Source organism: Leptopilina boulardi, unplaced genomic scaffold (genome assembly GCF_019393585.1).
Source record: "Leptopilina boulardi isolate dan_hultmark-lab unplaced genomic scaffold, ZJU_Lbou_2.1 LbouV2_123, whole genome shotgun sequence".
NCBI lineage: Eukaryota > Metazoa > Arthropoda > Insecta > Hymenoptera > Figitidae > Leptopilina > Leptopilina boulardi.
Window position 1 is genome coordinate 892,317 of NW_026137667.1, and position 12,352 is coordinate 904,668.

Below are 12,352 nucleotides of genomic sequence, written 5' to 3' on the forward strand. Positions count from 1 at the left end.
TGAAATATATGTTTTTTAAATTATTTCCTTCTATTATTTTTACTCATACATAACTACATTATAATCATTTATAAACAAAAGATTTTTTTGAAATAAGAGAACAGTAAGAATAATTTCTGGTGTACATTTATTTTTGTATCTACATTAAGATTTATGATCCTGTTGTATTTCACTTTAACTACTGAAAAATAATTGAATATTTACAGCTTAAGAATAAAAATAGTTACTGAAAAATTTATAAGTATTGTTGTATTAACAATTGTAAATTAATAATATCCTACATTTCTGTAATTATTAAAGAGCATGTGTTAGTTAATTCTACTGCAAATAACTTCAATTTTAACAACTACTAAAAAAAAAAACTTTAAAGTACTGACTGTAAAAATTTAATTATAACTCGAATGGATTGATATTTAAATCTTTATTTATGTAAAAATTATTATTATTTAAAAATGCATGACAAGTAGCCCAATTGATGGTATTTTTTATTACATACAAAGTTTTAAAATAAACATTTTTAACAATAATTTAACAATAGTAAATTTATTCTTTATTTAACTAATACACAAAAAGAAATCTTTATCTGTAACAGCAATATGTTTCTCTAGAATAGCAAAAACTTTCGCTATTTTAGTGAAACATTTCGTTGTTCCAGTCAAAGTTATTGCTGTTCCTGATAACAAATTTTTTCCGAGTAAATAGATTTTTCATTTATACAAATTCTGAAAATAATTTATTTAACAAATGTTGTAACTATTATTAACAGTAATTTTAACTACATAAAATATTAATAAAGCAATTTCTGTAAAAACTGTCACTGTCAGAGTGGTTGCGTGGTCTAAGTGCGATGCGTCTTTGTTAGGTTTTGGGTTCGATCCCACCCCTCGCGTGCGAGATTTTCATTCTTAGGTTAAGCGTTTACATCTTTTATTGCTCTGATTTTTCGGTAATAATGTTTAATTAAAACATTATTATGAAAGAAATAAACAAAAAATTTTACTATTAATATCAGTTCATTAAACATTAATTCAAGATATGTCATGAAATTAACATTGCAAAAAAGATTAGACAAAACAATTGACTATGGTAGAATATGACTTCCGCGAGGATTGATCCAAGATTGGAATCCAATCTTGAATAGCGTGCATAATTTAAATTTGACACTTAAACAAGATTTTTGATTATATGTATATTTCAACTTGCTCTGGTTTGACATTTTTAAATGAACTTAAAATTTTAATGTGTTCAATAGTAGGATAATATTATTTATATGCAAATTTTTTAGTTTACGCGAATGAGTATTCTTTGTCGTATATATGACGCAAATACTCAACATTTCGCTGAAAGTGCGACCACTGTAAATACAAAGGATAAATGTTACGACTAATAAAAACTGGATTTATCTGGTGTTTTCTTGTGTCTCTTCATTTTAACATTTTAAAATATAGAAATAATTTCTTTAATTGATATTAGTTTTTATGTTAAACTTTTATTTTAAGTAAGGTACATACATTTTTTATTCAAGTTTTCAGCTCATATGAATTACATATCATGATATAGGGAATTTAATATATGAAGCCTAGTGTATGAGAAACGTTCGACGAGCTGTTCACTCAGAATCCAATTCAACAATATTTGTAAAATTCATTAAAGATTTTAAAGGATTGCTAGTAATTTTCGTAATTTTCCTATTTTTAAATTAAGGAAATTTTCGTTTTATTTAAAGTGATTGGTACTTATTTTTAATAAAGATACATTGTATAATTCGGTAGTATCAATGTTTCGGACTCATTCTTGAAACATAAGGATTTTCTAATTTATAAAATAATTTAATTGAATGAAGCCGTTTTTCACGTCTACACTTATTCTTTACAAAACAATTTTCTACGAAAACATATTATGATTTAAAATATAAAATAGCCCATAATTATTATGCTATCAATAACCAATAATCACTCACTTGTGAATATTCGGCTATCGCTACCGAAATTAGCTCGTATAACTCCGTAATAATTCGTGACTAACAAGAATTCTCACTGCATGAGTTAGGATTTTACTGGAATCGACGAGATTCGTTCGGATTCGCATATAGTATCGGTAATCTCCGCTTAAAAGAAAATATACGTATAATCATGAAATTCCAATTTTCTGATACACTGAAAAAAGAATTATTTGGATTAAATAAAAATTATTTGATCAAAATAAATTATTTACTTGCCTACTATCTATTAATTATGTATTTGAACCAAATAAATATTTACTAGACTTAAAATAAATAAATATATGGTAATTCATAAATTTATTTAAATAGTTAAGTATAACCGATTATTTGAATCAAATAAATTTTTTTTCAGTGTACATCAAATATAAAAGTTAAATTTAATCCCTACAGGGATCGAACCCCTAACGCACTACCCAATCTAAGACCTAACCTAAGAGTGCTTTACTGATCACGGCTAACAAATACTTTTATACATTGAAATTTATCTTACTTTTCAGTGACCACTTTGAGAAGGATTGCTTTCAATGGATGCGTTGAAATCCAGTTCTTGTGATTAAAAGAAAAGCAGACCTAAATCCATATGAAAAGAAGGTAAATTTAATAAATTATATAATTTAATAAATAATTAAAGAGTGGCCATTCATTAATATGTATCATGTACACTAATACATATATATATAACACAGCCCCACAAAAAAGTGTCTTGTCCCTCAGATCCCCTTACTATATGTATTTTGGGGCGTTGAACACGAATCCGAAGTCAGATTTATTGCGTCACATGAGCATTTTTTCAAACCTCAAAAAATATGTCGCATTTTGAGTGTCAGATTAGTTTTTTTTTAAGATTAGTGGATTTAAATGAAAATTATAGGTATCTAGGTGTATTTTTGGGGTCGCCGAACACGAATATTAAGATTTGCGTAATTAAGTCAGAATTTTTTCTAACCTTCAAAGAATAACGGATTTGAGACAAACGCGAAATTTTTACAAATTGATGGATGAAACTTGGTATCTGAGCGTTCTTGTGGATGAATGTGAAATCAGATTTTCAAAATTAAAAAAGGCAAATTCAACATGGTAGACTGTTAAAAAACTATCATATCAATTTTTTTATAAGTGATAGTTTTTTTGATAATTTGTCCATCATATTGGATTATTGTCTTTTTGAATTTTAAAAGTCTGATTTGAAATTCATAATCAGTGATTCCGCAAAAACACCTGGATTTTTTTTAAAGATTAGTTCTTCATTCAACATTTTTGAATAATAATTAATATTTACTTACTAATATATCACTGCATTTAACAAAACTTTTCCACGGTTATCTGTCCATGTCTTTTGACGCGAAGTAAAACTGGCGGCAATGTCGGCCGGATACGGGGTTTACACGCACGGAATTGCTAATCCTTAGCTGTGGCAGCTAAGGATTAAAGCTAATACTTTTCATCAAATGTAGCAAATATCTATTAGCTGCAATAGCAAATAACTTACTGTATCAGTTAAATCGTTAGCATAACCAGATATTGTAAGGAGATTCACAATAAACTCCTTTTAGTGTCCGATTTATGAAAGCGATTTACTTAAGCAAAATTAAGGGGACAAAATTAGGAGGCTGATTTTTAGGCGTATTTCGTGAATTATTGCAACCTGGAGTCCACAAATATAATTTTTTTCGGTTTTACCTTAGAAAAGCAAAACGGGAAAAAATTGCATGTAGATGTGCCAAAACTCAGAAAAGATATATTTTTATTACGGTTGATTCCTCCTAGGCCCTGGTTATAACTGTATGCATGTCTGTGTAATTTACCGCGACTCTACCTAATTTTTCCCCGTGTTATTTGCAAAGAACTTTTGCAAAAAGAATTGTGTTCCTCATGTACTATTTTATTTCTAAATACTTTCTTAATATAAATGATGTAGTCTCAATTTGTCTGTTTAGTCAATAAAAGTACCAACAAAAATCTATCTGACTTTTATAACAATGTGTGACATGGGGGTAGAAGTCTAAAATAACTAAAAATTGCGTGTAACGTATCATGTGCACAACCCCTTTAATGTATGAAAGTCCAAAGTAATTTGTCTAAGTGATAATTTCAAATAATGGAAAAAAATTTGTTTGACAATAATTATCTTAGATATTTAGCTTAGTGTAAGAATCTAACATTTACTTTTTTAGGTCATGGTCTCATATTTTATAAATCGATAAGTTGTGTTCGAAATTTTGGGCTCGCCTGTTTTGACACTCTAATGTCAAATAGTATATGTAGAATAGTGTAAAAACACCCTTAAAAAATGACCAGTTTCTGGAGAATCACCCATATAATATTAATCCAATTTATTCTAATAAAAACATTTATATATATGTAATGACTTTACAAAAATAAGTTTGACAGCTACTATAAATATAGAAATAACATTTGAAAATAAAATTAATTTATGAATCAATTATAAGTCTTTTAATTTTCAGTGAAATCTTCTCCTCGACGGACCGTAAAAACGGTATGTTTATATAGTCCTCGGTAAAAAATGTATTTATATGATTAATTGATCTATTTGCAGCTGATTTACTGGTGATATATTACTGACTTAATTTAAGAGAGAAGTAAATGCTTTTTAAAAGTATTGAGATTGTACTGGCATAATAATTATGTATTAATCGAAATAATTAATTAAGTGTAAACGAATCAATTGTCGAAGAAGTACCATTTGTCGAGTTTCAAAGTTTATTTTTTTACTATAAATGTAAAATAATGATAATTATTATGCTTATTATGTATCATATTCTATATTCACAAAGAAATTAACTATTTATAATTATAAAATAAAATTATATTTAAATTTGTATTTATAAAATATTTCAGGTTTATTGACAACTCGACAGTTGGGACCGTCTACGAAATTGGTTCTTTTATATATAATGAGTTAAAAAGGAGGTTCTTTTCTAAAATCATAGGTAGTCTTCCCTATTCTTCATCCCGGATGTTCTCTTGTCCTTTCCGCTTCGATTATTTTTTATGCGCATAGTATAAAATAAATAATATAAATATGTATAACATTTGTAATTATGAACTTTTGAAAATTATACTCTATAATTCTTGGAATCCGTCTACATAGAGTAAGAAAACCACTTTAATTAGGTAAAAAATAAAGTGAAAGCATAATTCACGTTTGTTTGTTTTTTGTTCATTTTTTCTGTATAGAGTTGTACAATAATTAAGAAACTTATCCATTTAAGAATATTACATATAATATTTTTAAAAATATTATATTGTTAATTCTGGTTATGTCTTGTATATTATTTTTAATTAATCTAACGTGATTTGTAAAAGATGTGCCACATAGTACTTTCATGAAGATATATCCACAATGCAAATTGAGAAATAAGTGCATAATTGTCAAATTTATGTAATAAAAAAGCTAATTATTTTTAACTAATCTTAGAACAACTGGTAATCCAGATGGCAGAGAAGGTTACTTAAACATTACAGTAATGATTCGTATACAGTTCACAGGAGTAGTAAAAGGCAATTTTTGAAAAAGACAACATTAAAATTTAAAGAATTAATCACTCAAATATAATTGCAGTAAACAGATATGTTATCAGCTAGGTCAGGGATGTTTTAATCAGAAATAAGGGAAATATTAAAGTGCATGTTTAATTTAAGTAATGACAACATATTTAACTTTAGCAAAATATATTACCAACTCTTTAAATGTGTTCTAATATTATCATACTCTAATGTAAAATTTTGTAAATTGTACAACATAAAAAATAGCGTCATTAACATCATGTAAGTTATGTAAGTTATAAAATAAAAAAAATATTATTAATTAAAGTTTTGTTAATCACTATGCTAATGCTCTGTAAGCTTAAAATCTATTAATCGATAGCTTTGCTTTTAGCTATATAGAATCCACGTTGTTTACTGGAATCTATTCCTACTTGTTTAGTAAAATTCAAAAAACAAAAACATTAGGAATATAATTTTAGGAGTAGACTAATTACAAATGCACAATATTAGATAAAAATGTCATATCCCTTAAAGTGCTCAATTCCGAAAAATTACTGATGCTCAAGTATCTCATTCGAAAGAAAATAGATAATTTCAAACGAAATTTCTTAATAGACTATTTGAATCAACAGTTTCTTGCAATAATTATGATCTCTTATAAAAGTGAGATTTCTCTCTTCTTTTTGTCAATGATCTTATGAAGGTAATTGCTTGCTATAGTTGACTAGCCCTTTTAATTGTTCCTCAGTTTGTATATGTTTGATTGTATAGTGTGCAAATTTTTCAAAACAAATTGTGTCCGTCTATTATGTCTGTTGTTTTCAACTAATTATTATCTAATTTCTTGAACTCTTCATAAATTTACACTATTTAACAACGCATGTGATTACAAGATCCATGGCCTTACTTGTAGAGTTGGCAAAATTCAGAAAACTGTCTAATACTGATTTAATTTCTTATTGTGATGAACATTATTTGATTATAATCTGACAAAATTGTCTATCAGAATTAGAAGACTTAAAGAACTTGATCTTATTTAATTTATCAGAAAGTCAATGGTGATAAAAAGGAATGGGTTATTCTCAAACGTTTCTCCTCCTGTTTGATCAACCTTGCGTTTCATAAAATTTGAATTAGATGAAATTTTTAAAAACCCAGACCTGTTAGGCGTGTGCAACTAAAGAGATAGGTCTTTAGTTTCTGCCAAAAATGATAATCACATTTGGAACAGCTTATAGATAACTTTTGATAAAACTAAGACACAGTTGGAAGAACTACTAGACTTAAAAAAGCAAGTGGAATGTCAAGAATGTTAAAAAGAATAACTTAATTATCTTTTTTTATAAAATAAAGACTAAATGATTTAAATATTTACTCACAAAGATTTTATACAGTTACTGTAATGTTTAGGTAACCTTTTCTCACATTAAGATTTTATTCTAAAATAAGTTAAAATAATTGCTGTAAAAAATGATCTCTTCTATAAAAACTCTCATTTATAATGCACTTACTTTTCAATTTACATTATAGGTATTTCTTCATAAAAATACTATGGTGTACATCCACTTATGGGAATTGATGTCAAAATGCCGTAAAGGCCAATATAAATTAAGATGATACAGAAGAACTTAGATTGCCATTGACAACAGAAAAATTTCTTATTGTTAAAGGTAAGATTTTTAATCCCTTAAAGCGAGTTCTCTTAAATTTTATAATAAACTACTTAATTCAGACTAAAAAATTCACATTAGAAAAATTAAGCATGTTTCTTCACTTTGACTTTCATTTACCTATATTTAAAGTGGATCTTTTCCTTTTGGTTTGTGAAGCTTAATTTTAATTCGAACTGGAGATCACTGTTTGGAATTTAGAGTATATAACTTTCAAATGTTTGCAAATTTCTTTAATTCTTATATTATTTATTTGCAGACAGTATGAACAGCAAAGTATCCAACGCGGAAACGACATAAGAACATCGGTGACTAAGGATAAAAAGAGTATCTATTGATTTACAAAAGAACCTCCTTTCTAAGTCATTATATAGTTAATTATTTTAATTCATTTATTAGCTTTATTATGCTAGTATAAACTCACTACTTTTTTTAAGCTGAATATAATTAATAAAGTGAAGAAATTTTTATTAATTGATTTCGGACAGATTATAGTCAGCTCTCTTGAGCTGCATTCACCGATACTCAATGATGCTTTAGTTTCGTTAAATTTCGTTGTCTCACTGCGATGAAGTCTCTCATTCCCAAGGAGGAAATTACAACTCCAAGGATTCAGACGCCCTGGACTTGGTTCTATAGCTTTTGCAAGGTTGAATTTCTTCTGATGATCCGTTAAACCAACACCATTTGGCTGGACACTTCTACACAAAACGGAACTTCCGTTTAGCTTTAAACTTTCTGGGTGAATGTCCCTTGGATCATGCTTGCGCTGCTATACCTTTTGCCGCAAGCATGATCCAAGGGACATTCACCTAGGAAGTTTAAAGCTAAACGGAAGTTCCGTTTTGTGTAGAAGTGTCCAGCCAAATGGTGTTGGTTTAACGGATCATCAGAAGAAATTCAACCTTGCAAAAGCTATAGAACCAAGTCCAGGGCGTCTGAATCCTTGGAGTTGTAATTTTGGTTGGTTTCCATTGTTCAGTCGTCATCGTTGTTGTTTTCAGCGTTGGTGAATTTATTCCGTAAATTGTATCTTATTTCAATCGCCTTTGCATCTGCGATTATTTAGTTTAGTTTTGAAATGATACCAATTTTGTTTTCTGATTCTCATTACGGAATTGAAAATTAAAGTTTCTAATTCAAATCTATAACACAATTCTCAAGAACGTTGTTCTTCAATTTATAAATTTTAAAGATCTTATAACTACGTCTTCTTTAATTTCTGAAAAATAACAATAGGATATTTCTAAAGATTATATGTATATAGTCATTGTGTTTAGTGATGCCTCATGACTTAAGGCTTGAGACGAGACAATATAGTCAAAACCAAGACCAAGATGGACGTTTACCTCAACTTGTGCACTCAAGACGAGACATGTAAAATTTAAGAGATTCCATTACTACCAGTGTATATCGATTTAATAAATAAAAATTGTGAATTTTAATCGCTTGATAGAAAAGTATTAGATAAATTTTAATCTTACAGATTATTTATGTTTCTACATTCTTTAAATTAAATTTTTATTTTCTTTTCTAAAGAAAATCATGATTTTAAGTACAAAGAATACTAGATATGGTTGTTACTCAGCCTGTTTTTGGAGTTCTTCAAAAATAAATCAGCCTTAGAAAAAAAACGAACTGCTGGAACACTTGTAGCACAAATAATAAATCTTATTCCATTTTTGCTAAAACCGAAAAGTGTTTTCATTTTCACTTCACTAGCCTAACATATTTGCATTACGATGAAATGAATTAATTAAATTAATTAAGTGTGACAGTGAATACGACTGCAGAAACAGTCATAATTACCATTCTCAATATGAACATAATCGCATTGAAAATAATAAGGTTTAGCAAAAAAGGAAAATTATTAAATAAAAATTTATTATTATTATTATTATTAAAAATGTCACATTTTCACAAAAACGGGATTGGTTGAAATACGTCAGTCTTAGTATTTTTTTTATTTTTTAAACCTTTGTAAAATAGTATTAATATAATTAAAATATATATGTATAATCTTCACTGTTACATATTTCTTTATAAAACAGAAATTAAAAATGCCTGTTGATAACAATATGTTAATGAAAATATAAAAGTCTTAATTTCGTAAAAATTTGAAAATAACGATAACTTCTACACATTCAGGTAAAATATATACTTTTTTATAGGTCAATCGATACTGATGCTTTCTGTAGAAAAAGCATACTGAAAACCTATCTTCTGAGGCTTGAATCTAAAAAAGGGAAGGTATATCTGAACAGTACTGATGTACATAACTTCGTAGCGCATTTTAAAACAATGAAACTACTCTATTAACCTGTAAGCTTGCTGAAAACTTACGGGTAAGTTGAGTATATATTTTTCCTGATCTTTCGAATGCAAAATTTTTTTTTAAAAATTCAAAATTTACCTCTTTTATGGAAATCAAAAATATTTTTGATTTTTTTTAAAAAGGACATTTTGAACTTTTTAAACAAATTTTTTGCACCATTCGAAAGAATAGGAAAAAACCTTTCGAAAACATGTAGGTTAAAATTTTTTCCATCCATTTGTAGAATAGTTATGATACATTTTATACAGTACTTAAGAGTTTCCTAAATTTTCTACAGAATTATACGTCCATTTTGCTTTATTCTTAAAAACTGCGTGACTTCAAATCTGACCTAAATAATGTACTTATATTCGATTTGGTGTAAACGAATTTTATTATAAATAAACATTAATTCGCTAAATGAAAAACATTTTTTTTATCAAAATTTGAATCTCGCGTGTTACTGGATTATATCCTAATAACGGTTCGACTGATTTTAATAAGAAAAAACATTTTTTTGTCAAAATCTATAAATCTATTAGTTTACCAAATTTTATTAAAATTAGTCAAGCCGTTCTTGAGATATAATTCGGTAACACGCGAGATTTAAATTAATGAAAATAATTATTACAATTTTATTGTTCGCAACTATATGTTAAATCCATATGAAAATAATAATTATTACAGTTTAAAGGTCGAATTTTTTACTCGAATGAATTTTAATTTAATTTGAATATATTTATATTCTTATAAAGGTTTTTAATTTAATTTTTAAAAAGTTTAACCCTATTGAAAATTTTCACATGCACTGAAAGAAATGCTTTGGGGGAATTGTCAAATGTATATAGCTGGGATTTTGTTCAGTAAAACCACTTTTATGCAGTAAAACTGCTTATGAGGTAAGACCTCTTCGTATGTGGTAAAACTATCTTTTCGTCTATTCCGGCATGTAGTAAAACTACTTTGAGGTTACGTTATAGTACTAAATGATAATTATATCACGTGATAAAAACTATTTTCTACTCACTTGCTCAATGCGCACTAAACTAACCTTTTCCGGCTACTCGATTCCCTAGCAAAGGTTACCAAGGCTAGCGTCAGGTCGAAAAACCTTAAAACGATGCGCAGTCGAATTCTATGGGACCTACGGCTGCGCAGTGAATTTTTTTAACTCTCAGCTGTAATCATTGTATATCTAATTAAAAAATAAGTCTTATCTCGAAAAACCAAATTATAATTGACTTAATTAAACATTAAAGCTGCTTAAAATTTTTAAATGGTTTTGAAAAGAATTAAACTGAGCTTATTTTCAACTGCTCCGAATGGATACAAAAGAATTGGACATAAATGAAATTCAGAAGAATTAAAAATTTCCTACTATTTTAGTGTGTTATGGTATAATAAATTGGAATAAATAAATTTGAAGTTCATGTACATTTTCTTGAGATTACGTACGATTCTGTACATGCGGATTAATTATTGTTTTTCAAAAATGTTCACTTCAGATCTTGAAAAAAAAATCTTAAACGATTCAAATATAAATTTATAGAGTACAGAAATCGGGAGTTAATTGACTTATACCGTTTTTTATATTAAGTAAAAGAATACAAGGATAATAGAAAACTTTTATTTTTTCAGTAATTCATTGCAATTTATTGGAAAAGAAGATCTATCAATAATTCCATTAAAATCAAACAAAACCAATTTTACAACAATATATCTCAAATAAGTTAAAAGAAAATCAAATTTGGAATCGATACATTTTTAAACTTACAAAATGATGTCCTTAATCCTATCGCACTTAATGGAGGAAGAAAAACTTTTTGAATCAATACTTGTTCCTTTCTTCTAATGAGGGCTCATTTTTTTATACATATACCAGTTCACGGACGGGCTAATTAACCGATGGCTCATCATGGAAAATTATTATCATAAAAATCGAAATGCACTGTGAAGTTGCTGGTTTTGTAAATGCATTTTGAGGTGACTTTAGCAGGGGATAATGTAAGGTAAGGATTTTTTTGTTGGGAAAAATATATTATACTTTATGGGATTAACTCAATTGCATTTAAAAATTCCCTGATATAGTTTTCTTTCATGTTGCTAACAATCTAACAATAAGTATTAAATGGATAGAAGGGGAATAAATAATTATTTAAATAATTCAAGATGCCACAATAATTGGCATTTCACAGTGTTATAGTTTTGAAATGCCAATAAATTAAATCTTAAAATCACGGTGAGTTTTAATCCATTTCAACCCAATGGTGCTCTCAGTATAAATGTCTTATACCATATGTTGAATCTGCACAATTGTTTTGGTTTTTTTTACAAAACAATTAGAAAAGTGTCTTGATTCAATATATGGAAAGATATTTATTACCTGTAAAAAATTTTGTGGAGTTAGTGTCAACCGGAGTTGGGAGTTAAAATCTAACTCCCTTTTTTTACAGTGTAGTGGAAGTACTTTTAGATTAAAACTCATCGTGTTGTATCATTAATATTAATAATTTTATCAGTTCATTACAAAATATGAATTAATTTCTTAACACTTATGCGAGAAAATTCGTCAAATGTTTCCATCCCTATTGAAAAAGGACTACAATAAATATAACAACAAATATGACTATACTTACTACCCTTACTGTCGCAAATTTGAAACAGTAATTACACTCATATTTATAGTCATATTTAAGACCGCAATTTATGGTTATTTTATTTTACGACCGTATTTTAAGGTCATATTAAGGGCTATATTTAACTCCACATTTACATTCATTTTTTCTCGTCAGAAAAATTTCGAATTTTGGAAAATATATAGATATCTCGAAAACGATAAGACATAAACAAAATCTG

General features: G+C 27.5%; 2 protein-coding genes across 11 annotated transcripts in view; one reads left to right on the forward strand and one right to left on the reverse strand.

Moving 5' to 3' along the window:
* Window positions 1-12,352, reverse strand: part of LOC127289573 (uncharacterized) — a 29,433-nt gene that overhangs the window by 15,094 nt on the left and 1,987 nt on the right. The window lies entirely within an intron of this gene.
* The window catches only part of LOC127289518 (plasma membrane calcium-transporting ATPase 3), a 67,620-nt gene that overhangs the window by 2,097 nt on the left and 53,171 nt on the right, over window positions 1-12,352 (forward strand). For 8 of the 9 annotated variants that reach the window (XR_007844194.1, XR_007844195.1, XM_051317521.1 and 5 more), the window contains one exon: window positions 2,500-2,593. The gene's annotated coding sequence lies outside the window, so the exon portion shown is untranslated. Of the gene's footprint in view, window positions 1-2,499; window positions 2,594-11,134; window positions 11,506-12,352 lie in introns of all 9 variants that reach the window. The other variant, XM_051317513.1, reaches the window with a different exon arrangement.